Source organism: Limulus polyphemus, unplaced genomic scaffold (assembly GCF_000517525.1).
Source record: "Limulus polyphemus unplaced genomic scaffold, Limulus_polyphemus-2.1.2 Scaffold197, whole genome shotgun sequence".
Lineage (NCBI taxonomy): Eukaryota > Metazoa > Arthropoda > Merostomata > Xiphosura > Limulidae > Limulus > Limulus polyphemus.
The window spans coordinates 673,884-685,440 of NW_013665807.1; the positions used below are offsets into that span (position 1 = coordinate 673,884).

Here is an 11,557-nt window from a genome sequence, read left to right on the forward strand (position 1 = left end):
TACAACAATGCACGCAGAGGCGACTGCAGGAATGAACTCTCATTGCAGGTACTTACACAAAAAGCGCTCTGATATCCAAAGTCACAAAAAAGTCGCCTGTTCAGGTTTAATCCGTGTATTGAACCAGTGTTCCAGATTTAGATATAAATATATAAACACATATGTACAACACACAAATATACGTAGAAGCACACACAATACACGCACACGTCTTTTCTACCACAAAGCTGTGTAACCACACACACACACTCGTCACACTACTTGTATCAACTGCCTGTAAGCATTGTATTGCCTTACAACAATGCACGCACAGGCGACTGCAGGAATGAACTCTCATTGCAGGTACTTACACAAAAAGCGCTCTGATATCCAAAGTCGCAAAAAGTCGCCGAATTTTTTATTTCACTAATTTTCCTAAAACTTATATTACTGTCAGATGCAAAAATCAGATTGGACAAATTTGAACATTTTTACTTATACTTATTTTAATTTTTTCTACATAGTAAGTTTATCTACAATCTATGATATTTGCATATAAATAATTATATTTTAGCTCATTTGTGGCACAGTGCAGCAGTGGGCCGGATGAACTGACCTGGCAGGCCGGATCCGGCCTTCTGGCCATATTTTGGTGACCCCTGGCATAAGCAAAGAACAATTGATGATGAGTGGAAAGCAGGTTACTTTTGGTGATAGGTTAGCATGCATAAAAGAAGCAAGCATGTGCAGATGCCTAAAAAATGCAAAATTGATGCAAGTGGTAAGTCTGAAGGCTTATAAAGCTAAGTACTGGTTTTCAACGCTCATAGTTACGTATAGGAAATATAGCCCATGGTGTAGTTGTATGCATAACTTTTGAAAAAATAGCAAGAATATAGGAATGGTAGCCAAATGATGTGGTGAAGAAACCATTTTCCTGGAATACCTGAAAGGGTGTTAGCAGCATACCAAAAAATTGAGAGTGCAGACGAATTCAAGTATGATATAGTGAAATTGGCTATTTTAGAAAAGTACGAGTTAAAGCTCGAGACACCTCGCAGAAAGCACAGAGAGTTGCAAAAAATCGAAAATGAGACTTTTAAAGAGTATGGAACAAGGTGGCGTGAGTTGCTAGTCAAAATAAATCAAAGCATTTAACTATACTGGAGACGTTGAAAAGATTGTAAATTTGATGTTGCGAGAATAATTTCTTGCAAAATTACGAAAGCATTTAGTAATATGGTTAAGACATAGTGTTGGATATACAAGACCAGCCAGTTTAATAGTTATTATTTTGTTTATTTAGCGTTTTAGTATTTATTGATTATTTAGTTTTCATAACAAGAGTGTTAAAAAGTAATTATTTTAAAAGCAATAGTTACGACAAGTTTCATTATGTAACTCTGTATGAGTCGTAGTTGTGTATGTAGTTTAATTGTTGTACGAGCATTTTGTAATATTGTTGACATCATCTTACTCGAAGCTTCTAATTTTTTTCACGTTATGCTTAATATTATTGTTAATAGAGGGCTAGATATTTCTAGTCTTTTCTGTCGCGTGTTATAAATACTTCCAGATAGAGAAGTTGTCACTCTAGATGTAAGGGCGATTTCTAAAATGAAAGTTTCATAATTTATATTGTAGCAACAGTGGTTGAGACGAATAATTCATCTTGTCAACTGGGTTCTAAAGTAATTGAACCAGTCTGTTTGGACTTTTGACGTAAAATAGAATTATTTAGAGCTCTGAATACAACCGTAGTAACCCAGGGGGTAACGCGAGTGATTTTATCACTTATTGGATTGTGATAACAAAGCAGAGAAGAAATAATTCGCCTTGTCATTTGAGTTCTAAAGTAATTGAACCAGCCTGTGTGGACTTTGACAAAAAAAAAGAGAATTATTTAAAGCTCTAATTTCATCTGTGGTAACCAATGGTGCAAGAAATTATTTTTTTTTCACATTTGACTTGTTTTGAATATATATCATTTTAAAACAAGTGAATTGTGTGCTGTCCGTTTATTGTCGACATTTATCGCCAACAAATCACAGACACCTATTGTAAAGAATCGTAGCCCACATAAAACCAAATATAAGCGAACAAGCCAGGATGATACATTGGTAAACGGCAGTGAAAAAAAGACGTGAACGACTGTGAAAGTAAGTCTACACATATGCACAACTGTAGTGGTGGCGAAGATAGTGTAGATATTACAATCGCACTATATAATCATGTCAGCTGATTTTGATAAATGCATAGAGAGAGGTGAGCAACTTGGGCTAAAATATACCAATCTACAAGAGTTTGTTAAACAAAAAGAAGATCTAGCGAGAGAAGAGCATAGGCGGAGAAGAGAAGATGAAAGAATGAAAGGAGAGACTGCCAGAGAGAACGAATAAACCGAGAGAGAGGCGGAGGAAGAAAATAATATGCTGCTAATAAGAAACAAAACCTTATTTCTAAATCTATGTGTTATTCATTACGAGTAATAAACAGAAATTTCCTATGTTTAACAACGGTATGACTCAATTTCTGATAGAAATAAATACATCCTAAAATAAAATTGATGTAAATAAGGAGTGATAGAGAAGTGTGAGCATAGCACGACTGTAACATTAAAGATATTGAAAAATGCTTAAAACCGTCAATTAGTCTTTATGAGAGTACTACTAATTCATTATGTTTTAGAAATATACTTCCACATGTAAGTTAGAATGAGACATCCAAAGTAATCATACAAAATAGAAATAAATTTCTTTAATGTGTGATTTCTTTAATCGCTAAGAAAAGTCAACAAAAGCTCCACCCCAGGGTAGAGAATGTGGAGCCTGTCCTGTTTTGTTTCAATTATACATTTCTCGTGCAGTTTCACTAAAATTATATAAATACATTAAGAATAATTACATATACTGGTTTTAGTAACTTAAAATATTATCAATTAACCAAAATTAAAGTCTCAGCAGAATTACTAGTGATTGATAGTAATATGAAAAAATATACTTAATGATAGCTTGAATAACGTATTAGGAACTTTTTACTAATTCAAACATATCCTGTCTAAGTTTTTAAGTACACACAAATAATTACTTTCTATATTATTAAGCATCATTTTTGAAATGGTTAAAACCTTTATAAATATTAAAAATATATTAAAATACTCAACGATCAACGTTGTATAATATACAATTAAAATTTGAAGCACAGTAAAAATAATTTATCCTTAAATAAGGATGGAGGGTTAGAAAATCAGAAAATAAGCAGATAGCCTGATCGTTTTTAAAATGTAAAGTTATAGTCACATCGCCATGTATTTATATATTGCACAGTATTTATCACACTTCTGAGGTTTGTTTGTTTGTAGTTAAGCACAAAGCTACACAATGGGCTGTCTGTACTCTGCCCACCACGAGTATCGAAACCCCAATTCTAGCGTTGTAAATCCGCAGACATACCGCTGTACCTTTTTGACGACCGTTGATCGGTTTTTAAGTCAAATTATAATTGTGCATTATACAACTTTGATCGTTTAGTATTTCATATATCAATTTTAAATATTGTATTATATTAATATGCTTTTATATATTGTTTGAGTAAATATAGTGTCTAAGTTTCAAAATTAGTTGTTGGTCTTTTTATTTTACCGCAAAGTTAAACTCTGTCTGCGCGGGGAATCAAACGCTGGATTTTAGTACTGTGACTCCGTAATTTTAATGCTGACCTACCAGATGACTTTGAAATTTGAAAAAAAAAAAAATGACGAAATAAAATATGAAGTTTCGCATTTCAAAATTATAGCTTCGCCAATAGATGGAGCCACGAAGCTAAACAATGGTTGTCTGCACTTGTAAATAATTTTTAACTAAAGACTAGAGAGAAGGCACCTAGTCAATAATACTCATCGCTAACCGTTATAATACATTCACAGCTACAAAGTTTTAAACGCGATTTCGCGAAAGTACGAACCATTAGTTCTCAGATTAACAGTCTGAGACACATGGCCCTGACAAGGGAAGAAAGAATTGTTGTACAATTAGTAGAACAATTTCCTTATAATATATTATAACATTTGCCGTTTTTCACCCTAAACAGCCAAGGAGGGAGGAAGATGATTTTAATAAACCTGATCCTACCGATCGCCACTAGTAGCGAACAAATTCCGATCATGCGGACAGTCTGGGACGTTAACTGTGGGGCCACATACACACACATGGTTAAGTCTTATCTCAAATATTTAAATCTAGAAATCAAAATGAGTTATTTGTGATTTATGTTTACAAATGAATATAATTGTGAAATGTGTTATTTCTAAGTATATAGTTTTACTGACATTTCAAATAATTTATTAACTTTTTTCAAGACGCAAATTTTAGAAGAAATCACTATTAATTATTTGTTCTCATCTAGTTACATTTAAGTATATTTTGTTTAAACAAACAAATTTTACATCTAAATATTTAACTCTTATTAAATATATCGAAGAAATTTCAAACTGTTCGGCCAGTGATTTCCATTATGTTATTTATGTGAAGTTATCTCTTACATTATTGGTGGGTGAACGCTTTTACATCTTATTCACTCGCTATCCAGTTTTGTATGTTTGGAAGAAATGGGTGGTCTCATTTCTCCCATTTTATCTCTTTCACTTCTTTTGTCACTTTTATTCGTTTTCCTGTTAAAATTTATGATATTAATCTTCAGTTTGTTAGGTTTTACTTTGTTTCTTTCGTCTTATCTATTTTTTCACACAACACATTAATGCTATTTTTATCTCTACGTTTCTTTCGATTGTTCCTTTATCTGATTGATTTTTTTTTAACTTCCATTACATAGCCGTGTAACCATATATTACGAGTCGTGGTTCATGGTAAATTTTCGACCACTCGACGACAGTTTCTTAGATACGTTTATAGCTATAGGATTATGTTAGCGTTTTCGAGGAAGGAATTCGCACAAAGAGGCTACAAAACGATCTAAAGCTAAATGACACAACATTTTAAAAAAGAAACCTTCGATACTCTCCAAGAAAATAGAAAAGCTAGCAGAGCTATGAATTGAGAATAGCAATTGAGTGTTAATTCGAATCAACGACTTTTCTTTTTGGAAACGTAAACGTAAAATGATAATCATCTGACCCCAAATATAAAGCTTTAAGTTAATGCTGTATTTGGCTCGTGGTGTAATTAAAAATGTATTAAATAGGGATTTAAAGTTCATGAAGGCTCACTATCCAGAATTTCGCAAGTTTCTAGCACATTCCAAAACTAATGACTATTTTCCTGAGAAATATGGCCGAAGGACTTGGGAGTGAAAATCCATAAAATCTATTTGGTCACAACCTTCAAGATCGTTCTACCATGTAGCTGCAATGGACTTTTTGGTTTAAGGTGTCGTTAAATGTGATTTTAGAAGCCATTGTCCATATACAATTGCAATTTTATTGTATGATTGTCAAGATGTATGGTTTAAAATTAACCTCGACACCTTCTACAGATTTTTTTTTTTTTACAATGAAAAGTGTGGTGTTAGTAATTTTGCTTAGTAATGTCCATCAGACTGCGATTGATGATAGAGGAAGTAGATCCAAGACTGGAACACCATTCTTATAAACATTGAATATCCTCTATATTATTTACTTACTTAAACCTTTTCATTCACTTCTTCCATTACTTCTCCTCTTATAAATCAGTTTTTGAGTTAGTCCTAGTAATACAAACATAATGATACAGAGATAAACATATTTCAGCACCATCAGTTCTAAGGATTTTAATGAAGAATAATGCTTCGTATTTTAAATTTAAATTTCTAATGTTTTGTGTTTTATTTTTCACATTATTACATGATTCTTAGAACCCCCTCTTATCAATATTCTATTTGTTTATTTTATTCTTGTACTTCTCCCCATAATGCCAAGATTGATATTTTAAACACCTCGTTTTATATTTCAATTAAAATGCCTGAAATTTCAAATTTGTTTTTCTTTCTAATCATTTTTTAAATATTTTCGTTAATATTGAAAACAAGAAGATTATTAAATTTTTTTTGGAAAATTTAATAAATAAGATGTTCAAATGCCTTAGGAAAATACTCATTTTTGAAAAATTAACGTAAGCTTATAAGCTCTATCGTGTAAGGATGTATCAAATAAGCTGTGAGTTGTAAACATTACATCATAACTTATTTGGAAATACAAAGTTCTATAAATATTCCAACAAACAATTTTGTAAGTGAAAAGAACTTCCCGCATTAGGGCTTAAACACTGTACCTTTGTCTAACAGAGACAATGCTCTATCGAACTGAGTTATCCAACATTTCAATCTATCCTCCTTCACTCATAAGACACCTTTTAACTATGAGTATGAATCTTCATTATAAGTTTACGTAGACTCGTATATATATATATATCTATTGTAAATAATATGCTTGCGTGTGTCTCTCTGGAACTCTTCTTGCACATTTCTCGATCAAACGCTACAAATCTCGTATCGTTAGAAAGGACTCCGGATTGCATATTGACTTTTCCATTCAGAATCACTTTACCTGTTTTTGCTTCGTCAATTTTTTTAATGCAATGAGTATGCTGCATGATGGCACAAGGTCGTTGTCATCACGTGACGACTGGCTTAGACTGGATTCGATTTCAACTTTAGTTTTTATATTCGCATAGTATTTCATATAAATAACACTTAAACCGCGTGTAAATTAAATATATGTTAAACTAATTACAATTGTCTTGGGCTTTTTCGACCTCTTTAGGTCTAAAATATGCATGTGCAGTTTGTTCAAAACCATATGATTATCACTTTATGAACAGGTATTCAGACGTTTCAACATATTCAGTAAGTTTGCCTTCATTACAACTTTACATTAACTATACATTGGAGTTCGGTTCTTTTTATAGACTGTTATAAACAACTTTTAGTTACTTTTTTTAGTACAGGTTTTATTCCTCGTTTCTGTGAGTTTCTTTGTTTCAACTTGTAAAGCCGTTTTATATGTTGAACGTTCATAACTGTTTCATATTTTGTACACTATCATAAATACCATTACTACACTGTAGCTTTATAGTTTTATTGCATAAAGTTACCTTTACGTGTTTGTCTCACCGCGTAACATCTTTTTTAAATAGATCAGGATTTATCGATCGAACATAATGTCTGCAAGGAAGCGTGACTTAAATGCCGTGCTTGAAAATGATAGAATAAGGAAAACTGAAGCGAAGGGCATGAAAAGTACTACAAATTTTTTGCGGATCACGGCTAGTTATTTTCATATAACCTAAATTCATAGAAATTATTGGACATTTTGAAATATCAATATTAGTGAGGACAATATTTACATTACCCCAAACGAATGTAAGCTACTTAATGAATCATTTGTCTTTTGCCTAAAGAAAAGTCCGGGAAGCATTTTATAACCCTTACATATATTTTAAAAGTGCATATTTGGTACAATTTATAGTCATGTTTGCAAAAATCAAATGCTTAGTATTAACAATTCTTCAGGCAACAAAATCAATAAGTTTTACTAGAGAACAACATTTAATATTCAATTATCATAATGCAACTGTTGTGAAATATTGTACACCTGTCATAATTAGAAATGAAGTTAAGTGTGAAATAATTATATATATAATTATGTATAAGCTATAAACAGGTATAGAGACTTGGGAAAGCAAAATTTTCTGTCGAAAGTTACTAATATAGACCTATCTACGCAACTGTTAGCCTATTCATTTGACGATTCAAACAAGATCATGTGCCCAAATCAGCTGTTTAAAAATTAATATAAATGTGTGCCTTTTCTACTGCCTCTTAAAAAATAAAAGTTATTTGGAGAAATAAATTAAAGTAGCACAATTGATCTTCCGAAAACCTGTCCATTTATCAACTGGAAAATGTTGAAAAAAATCTTCACCTATAAGTATGATTTATACAGTTTCTTTAAAATATAACTACTGAAAAACCTTGTGCCAAAACCCAGCACTGCTGCTACATTATGTCATATTTTTTCACCTTGATGAAGATAATTACTGCTTTTCACGTGTGTTCTCCTTTACCAGATTATATTGTACCTAGAATAAAAAGGCAAAAATCAAACAGATTGTAAGGAGGTTTTTCCTTCTGTTGCTTTTTTTTCTGTGATAATATTTCAACTGCCGACTTTGTGTACCATCCATTCTTAAAATACTATATGAAACCCATCACCGAAACGTATACCACCTCTGTATAATAGCAAAGACAGGTGTCGAGATTATTGTGATCTCCTTTACATTTCTACAGTAAATCCAGCTATAGAAGGTTAATAACAATAGTTATTTTGTATTAGGTTACTTCCACAGATCATAAACATAAGCTTTTATTATAATGCAGCATTATACTAAGAATTGCAAAGCATATATAATGAGTTGAATATAAATGATGATCTCCTTTACCCATTCTGTGAACTCCTTTACACGCATCTTACCATTTTCCCTATTATCTGTGTTTATAAATAGACCCCTAATTATCGCTCACAGATTTAACTTTGTAATTTATCAGTCATTTAAACCTAAAATTACCACCGCTCACACTATTTGAATGTTAGTTATATAGTTAAAGCGAAACACACCTGTTATGTAATCCCACTTTCAAGGACTTTTCTTGCAGAAAAATGAGCTGATTTGTGACTAATACATTTCAAATCCACCCTACCCTATTCATCTGCATATGGTGGAAACTAAATATGACGTGCTTAAAAATTTAATTTTATGACAAACTACAAATGGACATAACCAAAATATATCTTTATACCCTGTGTTTGGGGTATGATCAAATCAAAGTATATACTTCCTGGATTGATTTTAGACTCTAACCTCTTTATGTACTCAAAAAAGTTTAATTATTGTATTGAAAATATACAACCGTAAGGAAGAACACACGATACGACGACATGTTATTTTGGATATTTTTATGTGTGAAAAAGTAATGGAACAATTTTTATGTGTGAAAAAGTAATGGAACAATTTTTATGTGTGAAAAAGTAATGGAACAATCAGCTAATAACAAATTTTCAAAACAAAAATGTTTACTAATTAATCACAATAAAAGCTTGTGTCATACTTACAATTTTTGTGTTTGTATTATTGCTTTGAAGTTAAATTTGTTCTGCTATCGACATCCTACTTTTAATACCGCCACCATTGTTTATTTCCTTCGTTTGATGGAAAAACGTAATACAAACTCAACATATTATATATGTTTTGAAAGCTCTGTCCATCGTCTATCATTTAAAAATTATCTTATGTTTGTGTAAGGTAAATTTATTCCAGAACACTGAAAACATCAAATTGAACACTTGAGAAAGACTGACCTTTACCGTTCTGATATAATTGCTAAGAATTAATTGGAACTGGTTATGGTAGACCTGTAACACATGGGTGGTAAATGGAATCACGATTTCTGTTACCCTCTAGGATAACCTTTAGCTGCTTTTTTATCTAATTTTATTAAATGGTGAATTAGATAATATAAAATATTTGTAGACTACTTTCTACCTTATTATACCACATGGACCTGCTTATAGTTTGTAAAGTATACAAGTGGTAACCTGGATGAGTAGAACATATGTTCCACTGACATCATTAAAGATATTGGGCATAGCGTTTTCTGTTCCTACAAGTAAAATGATATGTCTAAGACTTATTTTTCACCATATCGATTATATTAACTTGTTTTTTCCAACGACTTGCTGTAAGGGTTAAATAGTTTGTCTTTAGACACTCAACTTGCTTGTAAAGGTTAAATAGTTTATTTTAGACACTCAACTTGCTTGTAAAGGTTAAATAGTTTGTCTTTGGACACTCAACTTGCTTGTAAGGGTTAAATAGTCTGTCTATTGACAGTCAATTTGCTTGTAAAGGTTAAATAGTTTGTCTTTACACACTCAACTTGCTTGTAAAAGTTAAATAGTTTGTCTTTACACACTCAACTTGCTTGTAAAAGTTGAATAGTTTGTCTTTACACAATTAACTTGCTTGTAAAGGTTAAATAGTTTGTCTTTAGACAGTCAATTTGCTTGTAGAGGTTAAATAGTTTGTCTTTACACACTCAACTTGCTTGTAAGGGTTAAATAGTTGTCTTTACACAATCATCTTGCTGAAGAATTGGAATACGCTTTTTAGTGACATGAATACAAAATATACGAAACAATAAACAAAAATACAAGCTAAAATTAAGTCAATTCATTAAGATAAGTTGAAAATCTTATCACAAGAAAATTTTAGGAATGTTTTGAAAGAGGCAATTCTACAAAATGTTTACACTAAACTAGAAATACAACGTTCCATTGCGCAGCAAGTGGCTTGGGTGTACTAATTTGACGCTAAGTGACCTAGAAATACAACATTACATTACAAGCCAAGTGACGTACATGTACTAATTACATGCAACTGTTTGACGAACGATCTTATATCAAGTGATGATCTGTTGTTCTAAGCCTTTACGTAAGAAAAATGAACAAGAATACTGAATGGCTTAACAAAACTTAAAAACAAAAAACGTATATCATATTGTTACGCCTCCAGTCGTTAGTTGATTTTCCGTAACTTCATTCCGACGAAACTTTAGCGACACAAGTCCTTACTTAATAAAACTGGTTTATTCTTTCCGAATACAACTTTTACGATACACTTATTTTCAACAGTCGCGCTATAACAAACGCTATAACAACGAACGTTAACTTCAACACTGCCCCTCCTTAGTATTGTTCTTCCCGAACAATAGCCACTTACAATAAACCAATAACAATTAACAATAACTTAATTAAATTTAAAGAATTACAAACACAAAATTACAATTCAACAAAGTCTCTTAATTTTACGGGACGTATCTTGTTCCATACTGGTCTCCGTCTCGTTGGCCTCTGCTTCATCAGGAAAAGTCCTATCGTCGATAACAGTCACACCAGTGGTAGTAACTTCATCAAAAGCTTCACCGTTTCCTTTCTCAAAACTGAGTAGAGTTTCTTCTTCGACGGTGGCTTCTTCAGGTGGCACGTCTTCAGCAGCATTTTTTGTTCTGTTGTCCACTTCGTCCCAACTGAAATGTCCTGGACCGTATAACACCAAAGCCTGTTGGCATGCACCACTTTTGGTTTACCTCGCCGACTACATTTTATCCGGGAAAGTCACGTCTGAGAGACGATCCACTATGTCATATGGGCCTTCCCATGCAGAAGACAACTTAGGACACTTCCCTTTGGTCTTCCTGGGATTATACAACCACACCTTGTCTCCTGGTTCAAAGCTGACATCAGTAGATCTCTTATCATAAGTTAACTTCATCGAATCAGCAGACGTTTTCAAGTTTGAACGTACTTGATGGTGAATATCATCCATCCTTTCCGATAACACTTTCACAAACTCTGACACATTCTCAGGCAACTCTTCATAAGGTGGGCATCCCTTATGCTTGGGTCCCCTTTTAACACTACATGTACTGCATGTCCTGCACATACCTATCCAATAAAATCTTTGTCGTAGGTGACTCAATGTCTTCTTGATTCCGAGATATCCTCCTGTTAAATTATCATTGGATTGAC

General features: G+C 32.5%; 1 long non-coding RNA gene across 1 annotated transcript in view; it reads right to left on the minus strand.

Moving 5' to 3' along the window:
- Window positions 1-1,439: 1,439 nt before the first annotated feature.
- The window catches only part of LOC111085000, a 25,963-nt gene continuing 15,845 nt past the window's right edge, over window positions 1,440-11,557 (minus strand). The window contains exon 3 of the long non-coding RNA XR_002609868.1: window positions 1,440-1,451. This is a non-coding gene — a long non-coding RNA (uncharacterized LOC111085000). The remainder of the gene's footprint in view (window positions 1,452-11,557) is intronic.